Genomic DNA, 8,157 nt, shown 5'->3' with positions numbered 1-8,157 from the left:
GTATGGGAATGAGAGACCCCTAACCCCATTCCTAGAAAGTGAGTGAGGGTCTTTAAGGCCAGACTGCTTTGTCTGGAAAGGTTGTTCTCTGGATTTATATAAAGCTTGGCTGGGGGAGGCTAGGCTGGGCTGATGCTGGGGAGAACTGTGTCTTGTCATAAGCTGCAGAAGCCCAAACAGGACTTGGAGAAGTCTGGGGAGGGCCTGGAGGGAAAGCACCCAGGAAAGGCACAGGACCCTAAGCAGGAAAGCTTGAGGTAGCTGAATGGACATCAGAAAAGCCAGTGACAGCAAGTCCATTAAGGGTTTGTCTGGTGTAGTGGTAACAAGCCATAAGTTGACTGAGTAGACTTAGGCTAGATATCAGGAGGCACTACTTCACAGTCAGGATAGCTAGGATCTGGAACCAACTTCCAAGGGAAGTGGTGCTCACTCCCACCCTGGGGGTCTTCAAAAGGAGGCTAGATGTATACCTTGCCAAGGGTGTTTGACCCCAGCATCAAGTCCAACCTCCTGCCATGGGAAGGAAAGGATCTGCTCGGGTCCCTTCTGACCCTACCAGTTATGACCCAGTGGCCAGTTATGACCCAGGTTAGGTTGACTCAAGAATGGAAGGGCAGGTTCTGTTAGGTAGAAGCTATTGGTCTGAATACTCCAACATATCCAAAGTCCATACCTTCCCAGTCAAAATACAGTTTTGGAACCAGTATAAATAGAAGTGGACTGAATTAGGCCAACAAAATTTTACTGAAGTCACCTAAAAATTTTTTTAAAACCAGGGTGTTGACCAAAAGGAAAATGTTAATATTAGGCCTAATTTGCAGTCAAAGAAGTGTTGGGAAATAAAGTAAAAATAGAACTGGGAAAATAAAGAAGGAATATGGCTCAAGCAGTTTGTAGAATTTGTTTACCTATTTCAGCTTAAGGCCATCTATATATATTTCTTGATGTATATGTCTCTTGAAGGCGTACACATCTGGATGTTTATCTTGCTGGGATCCTATGATCCCTGCTGACTTCCTGCCCCTGGGGCAGGGGCTGGACTCCATGATCATTTAGAGTCTTTTCCAGCCCTAATGTCTATGAAATTTATAATGTGCAGTAGCAATGGCGTGCATTCTTTTTGTGATGCTTAATGCACAGTAGATTAATTCTACAGTTCATTAGTGCATTAGCACGCTTTTTTGTTGCGACTGCCAATGCACAGTAGAATTAGTCATCTGCACATCAAGCATCTTGTGTAGATACATCCACTGGGCGCACACATGCCTCTTGCAGTGTCTCAAACCCCTTTGAGACACTGCAAGAAGCACATGTGGGAACAAAAAAAAAAAAGTGCAGTGACAAAATTAGATCCCTGGCTATCCAGGGATCAAAAAATACCCCAGGGGAAACGAGCAAGGTAGGGCACAGTCCCAGACAAACATGGGGAAGGGCATGGTCCCTGAGGCACCCAGAGGATCAGCCCCCCAGGAAGATGCTCTGGTAACCATCCAGGGAGTCTATGGGTGGTCCTTGCCCTGATACTGAAGCACACTGCCTGCCCATGTGGGGCAAGCAGTGGAGCAGGCTGCAGAGACCTGGACGTGGCTTCCTGACAGGTAAGTAGAAGGTTGGTGGAGCTGGAGAAGGGGTGCCTGGCCCCAGTCCCCCATCCATTCCCCCAACTTCCCATGCACTCCCTCTGCTCATCCTGCCCCTTGTGGAGACAAGCCCCTGGAGATGAGCTGGAGCCATTTCCCTGCTCATTTTCATCCTCAGGAGGCTGGAGACCAGCCAGGGAATGTGCAGGAGGCTGGAGACAAGCAGGGGAACATCTCCAGGGGCTTGTCTCCAGCCCCCTGCCTGTTCCCCTGCTCTCCTTGTCTTCCCTGCTCCCCAGCTGTTTCCCCTGCTGTCTCCTCCTTCCCCTGTTTTTCCCTGCATCCCCCCCCAGCTCTCCGATCACTTCACTGCCTGGCTTCACCCCGCTGCGTGGCATAGGGCAAGTAGTTTGGAGAAGTTGTTTGATACTGGTTTACCTATTTCAACTTAAGACGAGCCATATTTTACATATTTTATATAAAAATATGGCTGGTCTTAAGTTGAAATGGGTAAGCCAGTATCAAACAACATCTCCAAAGTGAGTGTGAGTGTGTGATATTTGTTCTCGAGAACAGTATATTCAGTTGAAGGTTTGGGAGAAGATAACAGCTTTAGACTGAAAAGTCAAGAGAAGAGAGAGAACGATGTGAGATGACTATTGGGGTCACATTTCTTCAGATAGCATAGACAGATTGTAGACCTTTATCTCTGTCACACAGTTACAAGTTTACAAAGTGTCTTTTAAAAGTTTAGTATTTTTGTTGTAGAAACTGTCTGTAAAATGGACAGAAATGGATGGCTGATGTTTGGACAACAAAGGGGGGTGTGTGTGTGTGTGTGTGTGGAATATACATTCTGTAAGTATTCCTTATCTGAGTAAACACAAGATACTCTTAATGAGGTTAAGTTGTGTTTTTTCCTGTTTGTTCATTTGTTTGTTTGGGGATTTGTATTTTATAGTAATACTTTGATGGGGGGAAAAGAAAATGGTACATACAAGCCAATAGTATTCTTTCCAGGTAGGGCTCTATTTTGTTTTTAGTTTTACTAAACCTCTTAATCTTTCACAGGGAGAAAAACAAAATGATTATAATTTATGAGGGAGAGAGAGAGAGGGCCATACTCAAAGAATTCTTCCTCAATTTCCACATGATCCTTTAATCGTTATATAAACTTTTTGAATTTAATAGCTGATGGGCCCACTGGTTCCCCTCTGAAAACATTAAGACTCCCCACATTGCCTTCTCTTTCTTGGCTCTCTTTCCTAGTCCCCCATCTTTTAATATTGGCTTTTTTCTCTGTATCTCTGAGGCTTGTTTAAAACCTGTCACTAAGTCAGCAAGCCTATATATGAAGATACTTTTCCCTTGCTTGATAAGGTAGCCCTCATCTCTGCCCGGGAGTCCTCCTTCTGAAACTGTACCACATGGTAAAGGAATTTCAACTTCTGTGAAAAGTGACCTCTAAATGGCCAAATCTTTTGTCTACAAACTCCATATTATCCTGTTAATTTTGGATATCTAGGTTGCTGTGTATTGCATTTCCATTTTGTATCTTTCTGTATGCTATAGTCAATTAAAGGACAAAAGATTGCCTGCTAAAATATTTAAGATGTATTGACCCTTCAGAAGAACATTTTAGTGGTGCCTCCTTGTCTTGGAGAAGTAGAATGTCCCATCACCCATTACAGCGTGCCTCTGCAGTCATAAGTGTCACTATATTTCAAATCTGGTGCAGAAATTAACTTCTCCACTTAAGATGTATCCCAATTTTGGAAGGCTGATTTACTGGTGAAAAGGTCTGTGTGCTATGTAAGCACATACACTATTATGAAGAATGGCACTTTTGCTGCAACCTTAACGGAAACAATAACTGAAGGAAAAATATCTGGCGAATTTTAGATAATTCAGGTTTTTCTGATCTCTTTCAGAGAGCCTACTCTCATATCCAAATGTTACAGTGACAGACACTTATTAGAAAAAAAAGAAAAATAAATGGTTATTACAGGAATTGTTAATTTCATGCAAGTTAACCTGGTGTATTTATTACCTAGGGTCAGTGGGAACTTTTCAGAGAAGTAAGCCTTTCTCTGATGTCTATCACATGATGCGTGATCTTCAAAAATCCATTTATTCTTCTGATTAGTGATGCATAGAGGAAAAGAGAGGTTCTGGCGCAGTGTATGTTAAAATACTTTCCCCATACTGAGAAGTCCCAGGTCAGTCATCTCTGGGTTCAGGCCTCTTCATGAGAAGACCTTCCTCTCATGGAACTGGCAAGGCTGCAGCGGTCAGGCACTGCTCAGGAATCAGCAGCAAATAGTTTGGGGATGAGAGATTTAAAATGCAGAATACTTTTCTTTATGGAAATCCTATGATAAATACTGAACTCTGCAAATGTAGGTATTGGGAATGGAGTGAGAAATCAGTTCAAGCCTGGCTTTCCTAACTATTAAGTTCCAAAATGCTAAGTCTGTGGGGTGAGAAGAGTAACTTTCTGTCTCCTTCAACAAAGGAACTGTTTGGGTGGATGAAGAGAATGTGGATATCATGCATCTGATCTTCAAAAAGACTTCTGACAAAGTTCTACATGACCCTCTTATAATGAAACTAGAGAAATCGGTGAATCGCAGATTCCATATAATTTTGCAGTTTAATACAGCTGCACAAGAGCAGAATGTAATTTTGGGTTGCATCATTAGTGTAACAGGGAATCCTAGCCCTGTTACTAGAAAGCAATGCCAGCTCCTTTAAGAGTAGAACCTTCAGGGCACAGCCTGCTGGCATAGCAGGGGTTAAAAGATAAGCCCAGCAGGGTACATCAGCTGACTGGGGGCTCACAGGTGACTGTGAGAGGGCTCAGATCAGAACTATATAAGCCCTGGTCTGAGCTAGCCAGAGGGCCCAGGTTGGAGAGAAGTTGGCCTCCTAGTGAATCTGCAGCAGCCCTGCAAGAGAGACTGCACCAGGTGTGGGGACCCAGAGATGTGGAGCCAATGGACAGAGTAAGCAGGCTAACTGCCTTTGTTCACCTTCCTTTGTTCATAGCCTAGGGGCTTATGGTTTATGTTCTAGTTTTACTCTGGTGGTTTGTGGATGAGGCTGTAGGAGAGGTGGAGATCTCATTAGCAGGGATCCTGGCTTTGTGATAATAAAATAAATAAATAGTCAAAAATTCTCTGAAAAATTGAAAATTCTCTGATAAAACTTCCCAAATCCATGGTTAAAATAAAATGTTCCCCCACAGCCCTGCAGAGGGGCACCTAGCTGCCAGGGCTATGGGGACAGGGACCCAGGTCCACAGGCCCCTGCCCACAACAGAAGGCAGTGCCTGTTGCAGCAGTGGCATGAGTTGGCTTTCCCCCCCTCCCCGCCTGTTTCCTGCCTGCTGTGGGTTTGGGTGGAGCTGGCTCCTAGAAGCAGCGTGCACGCTCAGGAGGCGGGGCGGGGGGGAACCTGTGTGCCCCCCCCCCGATCTATGTGGGGGGCAGAGGCAGGGCGGGTGTGTGCTGTGGGCTCATGCTCCATGCCTTGCCACCCTCCCCCAGGCCATCTGGAGTGCAGCATGTTCAACCTGGCATGGCAGAACACAGAGGGGGGGGATGTGCATGAAAGCTGCCTGTTACTGCAAGCTCCATGCTGCCCTGACCACTCTTCCCCTGCAGGCAGGGGCACCAGTGTGGGGTGCAACCCTGCACTGACCCTGTGCACACAGTGGAAGCATAGCCAAGCAGTGCGGAACTTGCAGTGGCTTTCCTGCATGGCCCTGCTGTGCCATGCCAGTCACATATGCTGCACTCCGGAAAGCCTGGGGGAGGTTGGCAGGGTGGGGAGCAGAGTGTTTGTGACCCATGGCTTGCAGGAGTCTGGGCACTCTGGCATAGCATGGAGGGTGTTTCCAGCCTCCCTGCTCCTGGCTAGACTGCCTGGCCATCTGCAAACACCTCCCCTTTCTCTCTTTTCCCCACCCCCCCAGCCAGAGTGCCCAAGCTGGCTGAGGACTGAGAGAGCAGGGGAAGGCGGGGGGGGGGGGGGGGAGGTTTGCAGCTGGCTGGGCACTCTGACCAAGAGTGGGGAGGCTGAAAACCCATCTGCCTCCTGGCTGGAGTGCCCAGATGGCTGCAAAAATCCCTGCTCCCTCGGTCCCAAGCCCCACTTACCTCTAGCAAGAAGACTGAGCCTGAAGCATCGTCCAGTAAGTGCAAGTGTTGGGACCTGCCCTTCCCCCTCTCTGTTTCCCTCTAGGCAGGGCTGGGGGTTTCCCTGCCCCTTTTGCAAACAGCTTTTGCAGGCTGGAGCTCAGCCAGGCTGCAGTGCTTTTTGCAAAAAGGGGGAAATCCATGCGTTTCTCTTCTAAAAGGGAAAATCATGTTTTCCCTAATTTTAAAAATGATCCATGTTTGTGGTTCTCCCCCCCCTCCTCCCCCCACAAGCAAAATGGAAAATCTGGATCCCTGCTCATTAGCACCCATGGGGTGCAGCTATAGGGGCCAGAGACCCAACTCATAGTGGGCAGAGCTATACAGGGCCAGGGGCTCAGAGCAGAGGGAGTGAAGCTAGTACCTCAAAGCTGGGTCCAATCCAGTGGGCCTAGGTTGGCAGGCCTAGCTAGAGTGAAGGGGCATGGGCTGAGGAGGCTGAGGCCCCAAAGTGACACCATACAGAAAACACCTGCGAGGCATGGGACATGGTAAGGGAAGGTCAAAGCATGCAAACAGCCCTTAAGGCAGAGGTTTCTCAGTGTCAGGTGTTTGTGAGCATAGACCATACCTGGGAAGCCCTGGGCCAGTCTCCTTTTTGAGAACTAAAGAAATATCAAGACATGGCAGGATAGTGAAAGGGAGTCGCTTTCCAGCAGAAAAGTAAAAGGTAAAGGGACTTGAGAGTGTACTCGGGCATTTCCAAAATGTCACTGGGGATGGCACCCTATTACAACTAGAACTGTTCAGTTCAAGACATAGTATGTGAGTGACTCATTACTGGGTACTAGTTAGGCCTCATTTAGAGTACTTGTGCATTTTCTAGATGCCAAAAGTGAGGCAGGCTGAAGGGACCTGGACTTGGCTCTGTGAAAAGTAAGCAGGGAGGGGAGGGTCCTCTGCCCACCCTTAGACCGCTCCTCACATGCCTGCCTGAGCCCAGCCCCTGGTCTCTCCCCCACTTGTTCAGCTGCCCAGCTCAACCCCCCCCAGTTGCTCCCCAGCCACTGATCTCACCTCAGCCCTTTCACTTACTGTGAGCTCTAAGGCCCACCCAGCTAACTAGTAGTGAATGAAAGGGAAAACCAAATTCTTGGGACAATTAAAGCAAAAACTGGATAGGAATGATGAGGGAGTCAAAGGGTCAAAATGCACAAATAAGTGCTTTGGAGGAGAACACTGAGCAGAGCCCCCCAGGCTGCAACCACTGGTCCACAAAGGAGCTGAGGAATGCTGCCCACTGGTGCTTTGCTGGAAACATGTATGGACAAGGGAGAGGAAAGCAGCCTCACTGTCTCTGGGTGCCTTCCTGGCCAGAGCCTCCTTCCTGGTCTAATACAGGAGAAGGCTGATGAGGAGGTCCTGGGGCTTGGTGGGGCCATGGATGAGGTGATCAAAAGCAAAAAGTTTGGGGGGGTGAAATTCAACCAGAACCTCAAGAGGAGCTCTGGAGGTGGAGGGGCTGCAGCATGGTGCACTTGAAGGTCATGTGCGCCAGGGTCTCCCTCTGCCCATAGAAGGGGCAGGAGACCAGGGTGTCCATGAAGCTGTAGTAAACTAATTGAGAAATTTGAAAAATTAATTGACAAATTGAGTTGGAGTAAACTAATCCTGACTTTCATCCCTTCCTCATATGTTTAAGCACAGTAATTTACTACATCTGTGTCTGACAGGACTATCCTACACCAAAGTAAACTAATCTACTGCAGTGTAATTGGGGTGGACATGTAGGCAGTGACTCTTTTTACTGCATAGTAAATTAGCCCACTGAGCAGTAAACCACATGCATAGATGGCCCTCAAGGATACCTTCTGACTCAGCTCCTAGAGAAGAGGATGTGATGGAATGCACCTGATGTCACAAGCAGCATAGAAAGACACTCTTTTTGAAGCAAATGAACTTTCACTGATCCAGTGAAACATGCTATTCAGAGTACTTCTTCCCTGGGGCCTAAGCAATCTGTCAAGGACCATAGCATTGGCTGTTTTCTTTTAAGCTTCTCAGGCTCCTCTTGTCTAGTTTCTCTCTCTCCTCCTTTGCCCACCTACCCCTGTTTTGTCTTTGGGTTGCTCCCATTTCAGGACCTTCTCCCAAGAGCACAGTTCTTCTCTGAAATGCCATCTGGATTCCAGAAACACCAGGACCTGAGAATACCTCCTCCTTCTAGATGTCAAATGTAGACAACTTCAGAAGGAACCCTGGAGTGTGCATTGGTTATCATCTGACCAGTAGTGTGGTGGTTAAAAGATTTGGCTGGAAAATCAGAGAGGTGCACAATAATAACTCCTTTGCATGAGGGAAGGCAGTGGAATAGATTACTGTATTGTTGCTCAATAATCATAGAAGTTATACCAGAGCTTAATAGCATGCAAGAG

The sequence above is a fragment of the Crocodylus siamensis genome, chromosome 2 (assembly GCF_052110815.1).
Source record: "Crocodylus siamensis isolate JL-2025a chromosome 2, ASM5211081v1, whole genome shotgun sequence".
Lineage (NCBI taxonomy): Eukaryota > Metazoa > Chordata > Crocodylia > Crocodylidae > Crocodylus > Crocodylus siamensis.
The sequence above is the reverse complement of the archived record's forward strand: the minus strand, read 5'-3'. Positions refer to the sequence as shown.